We start from the raw sequence: 18,545 nt of genomic DNA on the forward strand, positions 1-18,545 counted from the left end.
CCTAAACTGTATTTCAAAGATTTTATGACGATTAAAGGAGATAATGTCTCACTTTAAGAATGATAAATTCTTATCTAAGTATAAATACAGTGTTTATTTTTCATGTTTAGATGATTTTGAAATGGGATGTGTAAGAAAAAGAAAGATTTTCCCATTTATTGACTGCCCATTCAAGCAATCATTTACATTTAGGAAATATTAATAAAAAAAAAACTATAGTAGAGCCAGGTCCGGTTTGGCTCAATGGATAGAGCGTTGGCTTGGGGACTGAAGGGTCCCGGGTTCGATTCTGGTCAAGGGCATGTACCTTGGTTGCGGGCATATCCCCAGTAGGGGGTGTGCAAGAGGCAGCTGATCGATGACTCTCTCTCATCGATGTTTCTAACTCTCTATCTCTCTCCCTTCCTCTCTGTATAAAATCAATAAAAAATATATTAAAAAAAAAACTATAGTAGAGCGTAGGCTCCACTAAACCCTTGCATTTGTATTATTTCATTTAATTTTTACGTAATCTCTGAAAGATATCTTCACTGAGAAATTTGAGATCCTCAAAATGAATAACTAGACCAAGGTCACATAGCTGGTGGCAAAGTTGAGATGCTAGCCTGGGCTTGTCCAACCATAAATAAGACCGAAGTACACAAACCTGAAGATAAGTGATTTTTTAAAAGGTGTTAAAACCTTGAGGTGCTTCAGTTGTCTCAGCAAGATCCAGCTTTGAATAATTAAAACTTTGTCCTTCTCATCACCTCTGCAGATTTCCATCTAATAAAATTAGATATTTCTTAACCCTTGCCCTAAAGTGGTGAAGTCATGCAGACCTAGTTTAAACCTGTGTTTGACAAGATGGTAATTTAGATTCTTCTGTCAGTTACAACCCACCCATCAGTCACCAAGTAGAACAAGATGTGGAGTGATTTGGTGAAGAAGGTGACAAAGACATCTGTGGGACAGAGGCAACTGCTAATGATTCCATCAGTTTCTTTCATTCTCAAAATGGCAGGGGAAGAAGCAGGATACACCACAGGAAAATCGTAGCTTCATAACTACTTGTTATCCTAAGATCCTTAGGAACCTTAGGATCATAAAATCATACTCTCTATTTAAAATTCAAACTTGGGTCCCAACCATGCAACCACTACCTGCATAATTACAGAGCCCAGGCCACTCTTTCTGCGCTTTACTTTCTTTAGTCCTCTTCTTAGGAATGAGGTGGAATCAGGTTTTCACGTGGACTCATGTCAACTAGGTCTTGAGTCACAAGGTCTTTTTAGAATCTGCTCAGAATTTCCCCTCTCACTATTTCTATTGGGCTATTCTATTTATCACAGACTCTTCTCTTCTTCTAAGCTCTTGATTTCAGCATTCTCTGGGCTCTTGACCATAACAACTGTTAAAGCTTCAATATGTGAGAGCCACATGGTGCCTGCCTCTAAGGTTCTGCCTCTTTTTTCATAATCTATTAATGGGTTTCTGGATAAATCTGTGCATCCAAGACCTCATTTGTTTTGGTATTTAAGAGAGGCAAACCGAGGTTCTTGGAATTATCAAGTCATGGAGGAAATGAAAGTGAAGCAATGAATTCCATCATTTATTTTTATTCAATAGTTTGCATTTGCACCTGGGGAGAAGGGTTCCATGGCATTACCACAAGAGTCCCAATGTTTTGTCATCCTTTGGTTGACATGCAGCCTTTGTTTGGTTTTGAAGCAGCCTTGGAGGCTTGTTTGTGATTGGGTTTAAGAAACATTCTCCACACTGCAACAGGAACATTATTTCCCATTCTAACTTTAGGTCCCATTTTGGAATTTCGTTTCTGATGTGTCAAACCTGCTTTTCTTCTTCCTCTTGACATTTTATATATAAATAACACTAAGGAGTCTAGACCTTGAAAATATACCAACACTTGCTGTTTTATTTAGGAGATTACCTTCGGGGCCATGGGGAAGATAGAGTGAGTAGCTTTTAGACTGCCAATAATTGGGGCAGAAAGTTAGGTGGATCTTGGGATTAAATAAAACTATTGAACAAGAGAAAAATTCTATTCTTTTGCTTATGCATTAAGTTTGACAGGCTATAAATAATTTAGCATATGAACTGAAGAACAAAGGAATGAAATTTCAGTGAATTAACATTTGCATGGAGGGATAAGGCCCTGCCAGAGGTGATTTTTCTTAACTCCCTAAAAACCAATGGTGTGTTGGAGGACACACGGACAATCCTAAGAAACTGGAGCTGTAGTATCAGGATGTGTTCATCACTGAAGAATCAAAAATAGAAATGACTCCCCACATATACAGCCTTGTAAGCCAGTTTGAGATCAGAAATCTGGCAGCACAAGAGACAGAGGACTTGCCAACTTAATGCTGTTTAATATTAATTAAACTTAATATAACTCGGTTATCTGTTTCTCATATATTCCCAGACAGAATAACGGAGAAGAAATAAATTTATATTCAGATTATATGCATACTTAAATTACATAATCATGAATGTATTCAAAATTATATATTCATATTATGTAATATATATATTACCATATAGTCTAGATTTCTGAATATTTCCAGAGCAACTGAATAGGAGTAATGGATATATCAGATCAATACTCTCCAAGAAATTGGGTACCTGGGGAAATTCACATGAGAATGCATTGATATGAGCATCATTAATATAAATACACATTCTCAGTGCACTGTGAAGAAGGCTAAAATACTGTTATGTGCCATGCACAATAAACTTTTGGGAGTGGGGACAATGAAAGCAACCTAGAATTTTGTGAGAAGACATCATGGAGCAGGTGACTACCAAACTGTGCTTGAAAGTGTGTCTAAGTGTAACCAACATCTTTGGGAAATACATGTGTGAGGTGTGCTATCTTGGCTAGGCATCCAGTAACACATAAAGGACAAAAAGGATTGCAGTCTTGCTGAATATGAGCTGCACTAGAGCTCTGACGATTTTCCCTTTAAGATAATGATTATATATATATATATATATATATATATATATATATATATATATATATATATAACATTGTCCTCTCCTCATATGTTAAAGGTATGTAATATTTACAATAGGGCAAGAAAGTCCAATTTCTACCGAGCAACCTCATTGCTATTACAGTTAGTCTTTTGCATATGTAGATGTTAAGCATAACTGAAATGCATACAGTTAGCATTCCCAGCATCAGGGCTAAGGTAGCCAACATGGCCATTGTACATATGGGCAAACCTATGCTTCAAGTCAAGGCTAACGGCACAGAGAACGTGTTCCAGGGTCCTAGTCATGCTCTGAAACTTACCCCACACAGCTCAGGTTTCCTTAGATATAAAATAAGTGGTAAATCTGTATCTCACAAGCCAGGAGTCAATACATTTATGGGGAACTTTTGAAAATACATGGATTCTGAAGAGCTAGCCCACGATTTCTGCACAGAGGAAGACCTAAGGATGTGCATGTATGAAAGCTCCCCAGAGACATTGCTGATTCCAATAAAGATAGAATATCAAGGACTACATAAACTCCCACAGAAACAAGTTAAAAATCAGACAAAATACATGAAACAATGGCTTTTAAGACACTGGACATCAGACAACAAAGAACAATGACCCCTGCGTGATAGGAAACACAGGAGAGCCCTATCCTGGATTACTGTCTTGAGAGCGTTTCCAGGTTGTGTTCCTGGTGCTCTCCCTGCGTTGGGGAAATGGACTTGGGAGTCTGAGAAGGCCAAAGTGGTTAGAGTTTTCAGAGTAAAGCACTGGACACAGAGAGCAGCAGACAGAGAGAACCCTGAACACTGCAGAGGGTCCCCTCTCTAGTCTTCAGCTGAGTGCTGATGGATGCAGATATGTGAGAAAGCTGTACAAGAGCAGAGACAAATGCAACACTACCTCCTGGTGAACACTCTCAGCAAACTAGGGCAAAAAGAACTTAGCCTGATAAAGAGCATTTATGAAAACACACCTTACAACTAACATTATATTGAATGGTGAGAGCTAGAATTATTTTTGCTTAAGACCAGAACCAAGACATGGATATCTGATCTCATCACTTCTATGCAACATCGAACTGTGGTTCTAGCTAGTGCAATTAGACAAGAAAAAGAAAAGTGCTTCCAGATTGGAAGGATGAAGTAAAGCTGGCTTTATTATCAATGCAGGAAAGCTACCTGCATAGCTTGTGAATTATGCTGGAATTTATTAAAAATCTACCGGAACTAATAGATAAGTTGCAGGGCACAAGAGCAATAACTAAATGGGAAGGGGGGGTAAAGCATGCGAAGAACATTAAGTTCAAAGTATAGCACTTATATTAGAACTTTTGTAATGTTAGAAATGTACATGATTTCAACACCCCTCCTCAAATAATGTGGGTTTTTATTTATTTGTTTTTAGAATTTAGAAGAGTAAAAGCATTCCCTTTGAAGAGGAATAATGTAAGCCATGCAATTTATTATTATTCATTATTGTCATGGTTACCTGGAAGCTCAGAATCAATTGAAAAGTATAGTGCTAACAATTCTAAAATGCCTTCAATTTTATATCTGAGTCATCTTCCCTTTGAGGCTAATTTACTGTTTCAATAAACTTTCTTATAAACTGCCTATTTAAAAAAAATGAAATAAAATAAACTGCCTATTTTTGAGAAGAGGAAAGAAGGAAAAGAAATAAACAAATAAATATATAATTTGTGTACCTATATGTATCTGTTATTTATATCTAGAACATTCTAGCTACATATTTATTCACATTAATTCAATAAACATGTATGAACTATTGAGGCAGATTCTCTGTAACGCCCAAACTGGCTTCATTATTGTGTAATTACTGGCATCTGTGGGTGGGTGTGTTTATCTTATATGTCTGTGTCTACCCCAATTCCATTGAACCTCATTCTTTAGGGACTTTGAGTAAAAGGAAAATCTATCCATTGGGGGCTGAAGAGGAAGAGGCGTTTGCTAATTAAATTCCTCATAGGCACTTTCCTGGTGTGGCTATACTAAACCCAGTGTAAAAGAGTCTTGGCAACTGCTTTGGCAACTGTTACCAGCTTGCATTTAGGCTTGTGAATAACGATGTTTGAAAAGTAAATCACCAGCTGAGGTCTGACATTTTATTCTCAATCTTACAGTGAAACTGGGAACTAATTGATAATATAGTACAGTTTCATTTATGTTTGAATAATATATTATTCATGCTTTTAAAATGTAATATAGATACATGATATCACTTTCCCAATGAAAGTTTATGGCCAACCTTGGTGATGGTTATAGTTTTTGGCAAAGATTTTTAATGTTCTTCAAATGCTTTCTTGGGATTCATGAAAAAGCTTCAAGCATAAACATGTTTAGCTTGGGGGAATTGATGGGGCAGAGCCTGACATGGACATGAAGATGACATGTACATGCAAAAACTATTCAGGTGATGCATCTGAGAAACACTGATGATAGTCTTATTTTTAAAATTATTTTTAATTAAAAAATCCTTTTAGGGTTCACATGCAATGAAGAAATTGCCTTGAGTGCATATTTAAGTGAGTTTACATCAATTTTGTGGCTAGCTGATGTGTACTGGTGTCCTTTCTTGGCATTAAAATAACAGGTACCAATAAAAACCATTTTTTTTTCTAGATAATAAAGCAACCCTCACTTAGAAAGGCTTCACACTGGATGCTTTATAGAAACCAAGAGCGTTAAACAATTGTGTAGAATGGAAAGGGGCCTAAGATCATGTGGTCCAATCTCTTTAGTTCCAGGAGGGGATCCTGAGATCTAGCAAAACTATAGATGTCCAGAGCCTATTATAACTATGAATAAGCCATGAGTTCCCGACGTCACCAAATCCATAGAGAGGGTCTTGCCACGTGGCCTTCCCTGAACTTATTTCTGACTGAAATAATCTTCCCTAATAATTTCTCCTCATCATAGAGACAGCATGGTGTGATTTGAAAGTTTGTGCTTCTGAGTCACATAGACTTGGGTTCAAATTCCGGCTACTTAGATTTCATTTATTGATTGATGAGAGAGAGAGAGAGAGAGAGAGAGAGAGAGAGAGAGAGAGAGAGAGAGAGAGAGAGAGAGATCAATAGATCAATTTGTTGTTCCATTTACTTATGTATTCACTGGTTGCTTCTTGTATGTGCCCTGACCTGGGATCGAACCTACAACCTTGGCATATTGGGATGACACTCTAATCAACTGAACTCCTGACCAGGGCAGATTGCTTAGTTGTTGTTTTTAAATTTAACCTCCACAGTCTTGATTCTCATATAATTCTATGGTCAGGCAGCAGCAACCCTATCTATAAAATATATGGAGATGTTCTATCACCTGGAAATTATAAAGATGTCCAAGGAAATCTATGAGAGGCTGAGGCCACTCTGCCATGAGAACTTCATATAGTGCACAACCCATGGTTAGAGTGATCAGCTCTACAGAACAAAGTGAGTTTCAATGTCAATGTCACTCTCCTCTTGTGAACTCTTTTCATGTGGCCTTGCTAAGAAAGAGACTCTTGTGTCAGGCTCCTCGTGTCTGGATCTTGTTCTCTGTGACCCATGCTGTTCTCTCCCCATATAAGTTAGTCTGCAACAAATATCTGCTTCTTGGTTCTTAATCTTTCCATGTCGAAGCTAGGAAAGGCTACATAATACTACAACTCTCTAGTACACTATGCTCAGCTCTTACTTTAAGCTCACCCCCTCTGAAGCCCATGATATGGTCTTGTAAGAGTCACTCACTAGAGCTGCCCAATTGAAATTTCTACAGTGATCAAAGTGTCGGCACTGACCACTAGCCTCATGGGGCTACTGAGAAATAGGACTAACATGATGAATGAGCTGAGTTTTCTATTTTGCTTAACTTGAGTGAATTTAAATAGCCACCTGTGAACAGAAGCTATCATATTGGACAGCACAGGTCTAGAGGTTGGATGGTTAGATATTGTGAGCCTGCCCCTCTCTCTTTTCTTCTCACTTTCCTCCTTCTTCTACTTCAAGTTTTTCTCTCTGTATATGATAAGGTAACTCAGGTCAGATAATGCTTCTTCCAAGGCATATTTGTTTTTTAATGGAATCCTTTTTGGTTGATTCTTAAATTGGAAAAAAAGAATGTCAGGTCCATAGAATTCTGGTAGGGAAATCCTTTGAGATTAAGGGGGTCTGTGGTTATGCTGTGCCCCTCAAACCATACCTTATGGGTAAGTTCCCACCCTGTCCGTTTAGAACACAAAGCATTACCGAGCATCTACTGTGTTACTGACATTGACATTTCCTGATAAGTGGAGCCTTATCTTATCCTCTTTAATAACCTGGTACAGATTTTAAGGCCAATAGCTTTTAAAGTGCTTCAAGTCATTAAGTGCTTTAAGCCCTCATATCTACATTCGGTTCTTAAAATTCTAATGATTTAATTTTTAAAGGCTTTGATCATCTATCGCTAGTCTCCTCATCCCCATGGTGTTGTGAATATAGACACTACCCATGTCATCATTGTGTGCTCACTCATTGAACAAACACCATGTTCCCTTCAATCTGCTGGTGTGGGAGGAAAAAAAGAAAGAAGAAACAGGGTGTAAGTGCAGGCATTTGTAGAAGACCCAGGATTTTACAGGTAGCCCATAGGAAGGTGTCCTAGCATCCACAGAAATTTCCTGGTCCTAGTGTCCATTGTGTCTGGCCTGGGATGCCATTGTCTTGGCCTCTGCAGTTGCATCCCTCAGCAGTGATTCCTGAGTGCATGGCCTGTGGTGCTCAAAGCCCAGCCTTGCTCCTTCAAGATTTGACTTTCCAGACACCAGCTTGCTCATGACCCAGCCAGGTGGGAGTCAAGGGGCTGAGGATCCTTGGTAGCTGAGCACAGGGTTGCTTACTAAAGCTGCTGCTCAAAAAATTACTTCCAAAAACTGCACCCAAATGTGTACTTAATCACCCTGATGACTGTGGAAATCCATTCATCACTTCCCAACTCCTCTCAGCTGCCGGAAATATCCTTTTCATATCCGTGATAATGTAAATGGTTTGTTTCTTGCACCCTTATAAAATCATGGGAACCTAGAATGGTTTAGTACCAACATAGTTTGTATCTGCTGATTAGCAATATGATCAATTAGCCCAAACACTATAAGAAAATCATAGTGTAGATAAGGAACATGATGCTCTATTCATTCATTTAATATTTTGGTGCTTCCTGTCACAGGACTTCTGTCTGGGTACACCCAGCACCCCTCCTCCCCCCCCGACACACACATTTAATAGCAATAAGAATTATTAGACTTTGTCAATACCAATCTTACTTGTAGGTAAGGAAACTGAAGGTTAGAGAGTTCAAGAAAGTTCTGCAAGACCTTGGAGCTCAGAATAGTAGAGCTGACACACAAATCCAGTTCTGTGTGGCCCACTTCTCATACATTCCATCCTCCTGAAAAGTCAAGCTGGTGTGAACTGTTTAATGTCTGAGCTCCAGGTACCATTACCAGGGAGTCTTATCTGTTCATTAGAGCAGGGTTGACAAGACTTGAAAATATAGATATTTTTTGAATTACTTTGTGTCTTTGAAGAAAATGTATTTATTTAGCAGTGTTACAAAGCACAATGTTTCATGAAGTAAAAGTTTCTGTCATCCAATTAGTCCTCATTATGAACTTTTAAAATATGTGGGACCCTAGCCGGTTTGGCTCAGATAGAGCATTAGCTTGTGGACTTAAAGGTTCTAGGTTCAATTCCGGTCAAGGGCACATGCCTGGGCTGTGGGGTTAGTCTCCCAGTGTGGTGCGTGCAGGAGGCAGCCAATCAATGATTCTCTCTAATCACTGATGTTTCTCTCTCTTTCCCTCTTCCTCTTACTTCCTCTCTGAAATCAATAAAAATATATATATTTTTGAAATAAAATTATGTGGGTATGTGTATACATGCATGTATGTATCCCCCCCCATGTGTACACACATATAAGTCCAGTATTAAAATGTTACTTTTGTTTACTTTTTGAGGGTAAAAAGTAATCTCATTTTTGAAGACTTTGATTTAAATAGTCAGTTCCCAGTTTGAGTTCACCTAGCAGTTTGCCATGCAACTTTGACAAAGATCATTTATTCCTGGGGCCTCTGTCTCTCAACCTGTGACAGGGGAATCTATTACTGTTCACTTGCTTTTTTCTCGTGGAAGCATTGATTTATAAATGGGTTGACCTAACCAGTACTTAGATCTTGGAAATGAAGCCTGGTTTCTCACTGTGAATACCACCTTTTCTTGACCTCTGCCACTTGCTATTGAATAGTGATAAGTAACCTGCTCATATAACCTCTATTCATGCCAGGTGTTGATATTTGAAGAAATCTTTTCATCATGGTGAATCCAGAACCCTCTATTCCTTATTTCATTCCCAGAAATATCAGCATATGCACCCTAGGCTTTGCATATAATTTGCAAAAGAATAAAACCTACTGCAGTCTGAGATAAGCCTGCTTTAAGGAAGCTGTTCTAACCATTGCTGCAGAGTGACCACAAGGTGGCAGTCTCTTAGAACATCAGGGCTAAGTAAAAGTTATGAGCCATTGCCTTGGTGGTGGTTCTTGTCCTCATTGCCCAGCCATATCAAGGTCAAGTGTTTGCCAAGGTGATAGCTATCAAGAGGTCCATCAGCCATCCAACTAGGTGTGTTTTCTATAAAGTGGGAACAGGCTGATCCTCCTGCCCAAAGTAGTCACTGATGACACCAAACACCTTGGTCATCCAGGAGGACCACAGGTGGGATAAAAAAGTATAATTACATAGGGGTCACCACCCATCTCCTCTTCTGTATGACACAGAATTAAACCACTGTTCCTTTGTGTGTAAAATTAAACAGAGGTTTCTAGCTGATGAGGACACCAAAGGAAGGGATCATCACTCCTTCCTCCTGGGAGAGGTGTAGAAAATGAAACAAAGACCTTGTCTATACAAAAAGAAATTGACAGCCAATTTAAAATGGAATTTCCATGGCCTAGAGCAAAAAATATCCTTACATGATATTATTCCACAAGGTCACTATAATTTTTCCCACATCTGGGTTATCCCCATTACCTATAATAGTATAATAGTACCTCGCATCATGGGGTATCAATAAAAAATCATTTACTTTATTTTATATACATATATTGCTGGTGCTTGAAGACAAAGGTAATACAGCTCTAGATATTTTAGAATTACAATAGCACATTGTACAATTTTCCCAAACAAACATACAAACCAATCCTTTGAATGTCTGGCAGCAATTTAAAAACGACATGAAAGGACTTCATCCCTTCCACTATGCAGAGGGCCCCCTGGGAAGGCACCTGAGCATTCTATAGTGGCCCATCTTGCCCTTTTGGCCAAAAATGAATCTCCTCTTGTGGTCCAGGTGCCCACAATTGTTGCCTGACCTTTCAGTTCATGCCAAGGCTGAAGCACCATGGTGGCTGGTACCACGGATCTCTTGCCCACCCAGTGGGGGGAGCTGGGCCCTCTCTGGAAAAGAAACATGGGTTCCCAAAAATATGAGATCAATGCCTGGGCCCCGCCAGCAGGTGAGGGGTTCCTGAGGCAGGTGTTGGGTGTGGAGCCCATGGGGGCATAGGCTACCAAGGAGACAGAACTAAACCTCACATCACCCTGCTTGGCCCTGGAGGATGGCTGGTTAGCCAGAGACGGGTAAGAATCCTCAAGGAAGGAACAACCTAAGACAGGCACAGTTGCAGAGGGGCCATCAGGAGAGAACTTGGGGGTCAACAGAGGTGGGGCACAGACCCTTACCAACCCCCCCTGCAACATGGCAGGCGCCTGAACCTTCTCCCATTCTGAGGGAGGTCTCCTGCCCCCTTGACTGTTTTGCTTCCCATGCACAGCTCGAAATGGGACCCAGGTAACAGACAAGACTTGGCTGACAGCAGCTGCCCTCTCACTGCAACAAGACTTATTTGAGAGATCTCATACCCATGGTGTGGGCAAGTGGGTTTTTAATATCCAAGTCCAGCCTAGCAACAGGAATGCTCAGACCCTTCTCAAGAAGGGAAGTAATCAACTTCACTAATACACACATGGTAAATGAGATTGATGCTAGAGTGTTGAGTATGACAGATAAATGGTAGCCAATTTCTCAGAGGAAAGTAATGTGGCTAATGGAAATAAATGAATAGTCTAAAAAAAACCTTGTTTATACTGTTCAAATAGCTGTTCCTAATGGGTTAACAAAAATTCTTATTGGCAGAGCGGCCACGGTAAAATTGCACAACTTGTTATGAATCTAAAGTAGTCATAGTGTAGCGCAAATAACTTAAAATGTAAAAGCTATCAAGACTACAGTATAAAATTTCCAAAAGTTTCCTATTATTTAAAGTAAAAAAGGGGGTGACAATGGAAGAATATCATGTAAGGAAATATATTCTGAGAATAATTTACATCTAAAAAATTTGTACTTTAGAAAATTAACCTTCATTTGAAACACTAATAGCAAGATACCCATGAAAATACACACACGGTGACAAAACAAGCCAGGGGAAAATCATTTGGGGGGAAAAAAATGGAAAAGAATCCCAAATAAAATTTAAAGAAAATATCTCTTTATTAACTTTTGGTCGAGAATATGTTTGTATATTTTCAGAAAACATCTCTGAGACCATCTGGAATTCTGTAACAGAGAGCAATAGACAGAAGTGTTCCAGCCATGAAGACAAAAGAGACACAATTCAGAGATGGAAGATGATGACGACGCCTCAGCATACCAGCAGGCAGCAGCTGCGGGTTGCTGAAGGATGCCCAGGACCAAACCAGAGATGGGCGGACCTGCATTACTGCCATTTGTCCACCAACCAGATCTGAAATATCATTGCTGGCAGGTACACATAAGGAACTATCTGGCATTGAAATTGGGACGCAAAAGAACTGTTGGCCCAGAAAGAACTCACTACAGACTGATTCACTTGACTCTCAGCATAACCATTATGGCTTGTTGCAGTTTAGGTTCTTACAAGGGTATTTCTTGGATCACATGATCTCACACATCTAGAGGAAATAATAAACAACACAAACAGACCCAGAGAAAGAGAACCAGCTATCAGACTCTCAAACCTCAGAGGGAAGTAAAGGGGAATAGGGGTAAGGGGAAGAGATCAACCAAAGGACTTGTGTGCATATATATGGGGCTAGCCAGTGGCCATGGACAATGAGGGGGGCATATCTAGGGAGGGGTTTGGGATGGGAATGGGGGAATAAGGACAATTATGTGAGACCATAATCAATAAAAAAAGAGTAAAAATAATAATAAATAAATAAAATAAAAGGTGGGAACAACGTTACTCTTTTATTTTAGAGTGTTACAGCTTTCAGTACACTATTCAGCTCAAGAATCTAAAACATGAAGTAAAACACAGTAGTTTAAAACAGGTGTGTGTGTGTGTGGGGAGAAACTCTTCTTATATTTTCCTACTGTTTAAAGTCATTGGTTCTCAACCTTGATTGTACATTAGAATATACTGGGCAACTTTCAAACCAATCTCTCGGGTAGGATCCCAAAGATTGATTTTTAAAGCACCACAGCTGCTTCTAAAGTGCACTCTGAGAAACCATCTCTTCAGGTCCTCTCAACTTATTCATTCATTCCCTCACCATTTATTGCATGCTTCCTCCTGTCAGCATGGAGCAAGGTGATGGTGATGACGTAAAATAAGGTTCTACAACTGCCCCAAAGACCACGTGAGTAATTCCATTCAGCAATCATTTATTAAAATCCTACGACATGACAGGCACAATGCTGGATATGGATGGGGCTGAGATGACAGCAATTCCTCCTGTCCTGCACTTGCATTCTAGCAGGCAGTATGTACAAATAATTATGTGAGGCACAATTGGGTTTCATCAATGTCTTGCCTTTCTATAACATTTCACAGCAGCACAAAGCATTTTCAACAACTGATATAACTTGAAGCTCACCCAATAGTTATCGTTATCTGAAGTTCAGACAGGAGACTGACATGCTTTGCCAATGACAAGCAGAATTAAGTTCCCACAGCCAAGTGTATGTACTCTGTGTCCAGTGTTCACTACTTCATTCCATCTTGTGTTGTGGGATCAAGGAAGAGTGGTTGATTTTCACCGTAGAAGTAAAGTTATTTGTTCAAGGGCCTATTTTTGCATTTGCCTTGGGAATATTAGTTCCTGGAGAGAAAGTGAGTAGAGGATGACTTCTTTCCACACATCCTTCCTCCTCCAGTAAGGGGGCTCTTTTGATGCTGTCTCCATGATTATATCTATTTTATTTTATTTTATTTTATTTTATCTATTTAAACATTTTTGATTTACCCTATATTAGGGGTGTCGAACTCAATCAGAGAAGGGGCCAATATCTAAAATCCAGCCTAAATCGCGGGCCGAATGGTTTACTGAACAGTCATAAACTGTCATTGTGATGGAAACGCAGCGGAGTGCAGTGATGACAGCGCGGTGCGGGCCACATTGCAAGGCCTGGCGGGACGGATTTGGCCCGCGGGCCTTGTGTTTGACACATGTGCCCTATATAATAAAAAGGGAATATGCAAATTGACAATCACTCCGCCACAAAGATGGTGGCACCCACAATAGAGACAGGGGGAGGTAGTTTTCATAACACAAGATGGCTGTGCCCACAGCGGAGGTCAAGTTCCTGTAATGAGCCTTAACAAGCAATCAGCAAGGACCTGAGGCTGTGCTCCCCTCCCCCTTGCCCCAGTGGGGTTTGACAGGGGACCTCAGGCCATGCACCCCACCCCAGCACTGGGCCAAGGGACCTGAGGCTGCACCCCCCATCCTGGCACCAGGCTGGGGAACCTGAGACCACACCCCCCTCTCCGAGGAGCTTGATAGGGGACCTCAGGCTGCTCCTTCTGCCCTGATGCCAGGCTCCGGGACCTCAGGCCTAGTCCCCACGCCTTGGCACTGAGCCAGGGGACCTGAGGCCACACTCCCTGCCCTGGTGCTGGGCTGAAGGACCACAGGCTGCACTCCCCAGAAGTGTGGGGATTCACCTTGAGGTCCCATAAAGCCCCACCAGGTGGGGAGTGCAGCCTGAGGTCCCATGACCCAGCACTGGGGCAAGGGGAGCAGCCATGAGACCTCAGGCTGCTCCCCTTGCCCCAGTGCTGGGTCATGGGACCTCTGGCTGTTCCACTTGCCCCATCATTGGGTCATGGGGCATCAGGCTGCTCCCCTCACGCCAGTCCAGGGTCATTGGACCTCTGGCTGCTCCCCTCGCCACAGTGCTGGGTCATGGGACTTAAAGGTGCATCCCCACCTCTGGGTCATTGGACATCTGGCTGCTCCCCTTGCCCAGGTGCTGGGTCATGGGGACCTCAAGGTGTATCCCCACCACAGTGCTTGGTCATGAGACCTCGGGCTGCTCCCCTTGCCACAGTGATGGGTTATGGGACCTCAGGCTGATCCCCTTGCCCCTGTGTTGGGTCATGGGACCTCAGGCTGATCCCCTTGCCCCCATGTTGGGTCATGGGACCTCAGGCTGCACTCCCCACCCGGTGGGGCTTGATGGGGACCACAAGGTGCAACCTGAACCCCAGTGCTTGGTCATGATATCTCAGGCTAATCCTTTGCCACAGTGCTGGGTCATGGGACCTATGGCTGTTCCCATTGCACAGTACTGGGTCATTGGACCTAAGGCTGCTTCACATGCCCCAGTGCTGGGTCATGGGACCTCTGGCTGTTCCCCTAGCCCCAGTGCTGGGTCATGTTACCTCTGGCTGTCCCCCTTGCTCCATCATTGGGTCATAGGATCTCAGGATGCTCCCCTCACCCCAGTTTTGGGTCATAGGACCTCTGGCTTCTCCCCTAATCCCAGTGCTGGGTCATGGGACCTCAGGCTGCATTAAACCCGGTGGGGCTTGATGGGGACCTCCAGGTGCAACCCGAACCCCAGTGCTTGGTTATGATATCTCAGGCTATTCGCTTGCTACAGTGCTGTGTCATGGGACTTCAGGCTGCTCCACATGCCACAGTGCTGGGTCATGGGACTTCTGGTTGTTCCCCTAGCCCCAGTGCTGGGTCATGGTACCTCTGCTGTTCCCCTTGCCCCATCATTGGGTCATGGGATCTCAGGATGCTCCCCTCACTCACAGATGGGTCATGGGATCTCTGGCTGCCCCCCAAGCCCCATCATTGGATAATGGGATCTCAGACTGCTCCCCTCACCCCAGTCCAGGGTCATTGGACCTCTGGCTGCTCCCCTTGCCCAGAGCTGGTTCTCGGGAACTCAGGCTGTTAACCTTGACGCAGCGCTGTGTTATTGGACCTCAAGCTGTTCCCGTTCCTCCATTTCTGGGTCATGGGTCCTCTGGCTGCTCCCCTTGCCCCAGTGCAGGGTCATGGGACCTAAGGCTGCTCCCCTAGACCCAGTGCTGGGTCATGGGACCTCTGGCTGCTCCCCTTGCCTCAATGCAGGGTCATGGGACCTCAGGCTGCACTCCCTACCCAGAGGGGCTGATGGGGACCTCAATGTACATCCCCACCCCAGTGCTTGGTCATGAGACATCAGGCTGTTCCCCTTGCCCCAGTGCTGGGTCTTGGGACCTCAGGCTGTTCCCCTTCCCCCAGTGCAGGGTCATGGGACCTCAGGCTGGACCCCTTTCCACAGTGATGGGTTATGGGAACTCAGTCTGCACTCCCCACCAGGTGGGTCTTGAAGGTACCTAAAGGAGCACCCATACACCAGTGCTTGGTCATGAGACCTAAGGTTGCTCTCCTTACCCCAGCGCTGGGTCATGGGACCTCTGGCTGTTCCCCTTGCCCCAGTGCTGGGTCATGGGACCTCTGGCTGTTCCCCTTTCCCAGAGCTGGTTCATGGGACCTCAGGCTGTTCCCCTTGCCCCAGCGCTGTATCATGGGACCTCAGGCTGTTCCCATTCCCCCAGTTCTGGGTCATGGGACCTATGACTGTTCCCTTTGCCCCAGTGTTGGGTTATGGGACCTCAGGCTGCTCCCCTCGTCCCAGTGCTGGCTCATGGGACCTCTGGCTGCTCCCCTTGCCCCAGTGCAGAGTCATGGGACCTCTGGCTGTTTCCTTTGCCCCATCGCTGGGTCATGGGACTTCAGGCTGCACTCCCCACCAAGTGGGTCTTGAATGGGACCTCAAAGTGCATCCACACACCAGTGCTTGTTCATGAGACCTCAGGATGTTCCCGTTGCCCCTGTGCTGGGTCAAGGGACCTCAGGCTGCACTCCCTACCCTGGTGGGTCTTGATAGGGACCTCAAGGTGCATCCCAATCCCAGTGCTTGGTCATGATACCTCAGGCTGCTGCTTTTTCCCCAGTGCTGGGTCATGGGATATCAGGCTGCACTCCCTACCCAGTGGGGCTTGATGGGGATCTCAAGGTGCATCCCCACACCAGTGCTTTGTCATGAGACCTCAGGCTGCTCCCCTTGCCCCTTTCCCCAGTGCTGGGTCATGGGACCTCTGGCTGTTCCCGTTTCCCAGAGCTGGTTCATGGGACCTCAGGCTGTTCCCATTCCCCCAGTTCTGGGTCATGGGTCCTCTGGCTGCTTCCCTTGCCCCAGTGCTGGGTCATGGGACCTCAGGCTGATCCCCTTGCCCAAGAGTTGAGTCATGGGACCTCTGGCTGTTCCCCTAGCCCCAATGCTGGGTCATGTTACCTCTGGCTGTTCCTCTTGCTCCATCATTGGGTCATGGGATCTCAGGATGCTCCCCTCACCCCAGTCCTGGGTCATTGGATCTCTGGCTGCTCCCCTCGCTCCATTGCTGGGTTAAGGGACTTCTGGCTGCTCCCCTTGACCCAGTGCTGGGTCATGGGATCTCAGGCTGACTCCCTACTTGGTTGTGCTTGATGGAGATCTCAAGCTGCATCCCCACACCAGTGCTTGGTCATGAGACCTCAGGCTGCTGCCCTAGTCTCAGTCCTGGGTCATGGGACTTCAGGCTGTACTCCCTACCCTCTGGGGCTTGATGGGGACCTCAAGGTGCATCCACACAACAGTGCTTGGTCATGAGACCTAAGGCTGCTCTTCTCGCCCCAGTCCTGGGTCATCGGACCTATGACTGTTCCCCTTGCCCCAGTGCTTGGTCATGAGACCTCAGGCTGCTGCCCTTGCCCCAGTGTTGGGTCATGGGATCTCAGGCTGCACTCCCCACCCAGTGGGGCTTCATGGGGACCTCCAGGTGCAACCCGAACCCCAGTGCTTGGTCATGATATCTCAGGCTGTTCCCTTGCCACAGTTCTGGGTCATGGGACCTCTGTCTGCTCCCCTTGCCACAGTGCTGGGTCATGGGACCTCTGGCTGTTTCCTTTGCCCCATCATTGGGTAATGGGACCTCAGGTTGCACTCCCTACCCGGAGGGGCTTCATGGGGACCTCAAGGTACATCCACACCCCAGTACTTGGTCATTAGACCTCAGGCTGCTCCCCTTGCCCCAATGCTGGGACATGGGATATCAGGCTGCACTCCCTATTCAGTGGGGCTTGATGGGGATTTCAAGGTGCATCTCCACACCAGTGCTTGGTCATGAGACCTCAGGCTGTTCCCCTTGCTTATGTGCTGGGTCATGGACCTCAGGCTGATGCCCTTGCCCCAGTGCTGGGTCATGGGACCTCAGGCTGCACTCCCCACCATGTGAGTCTTGATTGGGACCTCAAAGTGCATCCACACACCAGTGCTTGGTCATGAGACCTCAGGATGCTGCCCTTGCCCCAGTGCTGGGTCATGGGATCTCTGGGTGTTTCCCTAGCCCCAGTGCTGGGTCATGGGATCTCTGGCTGTTCTCCAAGCCCCATCATTGGGTCATGGGATCTCAGACTGCTCCCCTCACCCCAGTCCAGGGTCATTGGACCTCTGGCTGCTCCCCTGGCCCCAGTGCTGGGTCATGGGACCTCTGCCTTCTCCCCTTGCCCCAGTGTTGGGTCTTGGGATATCTGGCTGTTCACTTGCCCCAGCGCTGGGTCATGGGACCTCTGGCAATTCCCCTTTACCAGCGCTGTATCAATGGACCTCAGGCTGTTCCCATTCCCCAAGTTCTGGGTCATGGGTACTCTGGCTGCTCCCCTTGCCGCAGTGCTGGGACATAGGACCTTAGGCTGCACTCCCTATTTGGTTGTGCTTGATGGGGATCTCAAGGTGCATCCCCACACCAGTGCTTGGTCATGAGACCTCAGCCTGTTCCCCTTGCCCCTGTGCTTGGTCATGAGACCTCAGGCTGTTCCCCTTGGCCCAATGATGGGTCATGGGACCTCAGGCTGCACTCCCTAACCGGTGGGTCTTGATAGGGACCTCTAGGTGCATCCCAACCCCAGTGCTTGGTCATGAGACCTCAGGCTGCTGCCCTTGCCCCAGTGCTGGGTCATGGGTCCTCAGGCTGTTCCCCTTGCCCCAGTGCTGGGTCATGGGACCTATGGCTGTTCCCCTTGCCTAGTACTGGGTCATGGGACCTCAGGCTGTTTCCATTCCCCCAGTTCAGGGTCATGGGACCTCAGGCTGATCCTCTTGCCCCAGTGTTGGGTCATGGGACCTCAGGCTGCCCTCCCCACCCGGTGGGGCT

This window comes from Pipistrellus kuhlii, unplaced genomic scaffold (genome assembly GCF_014108245.1).
Source record: "Pipistrellus kuhlii isolate mPipKuh1 unplaced genomic scaffold, mPipKuh1.p scaffold_m20_p_14, whole genome shotgun sequence".
NCBI classification, from domain to species: Eukaryota; Metazoa; Chordata; class Mammalia; order Chiroptera; family Vespertilionidae; genus Pipistrellus; species Pipistrellus kuhlii.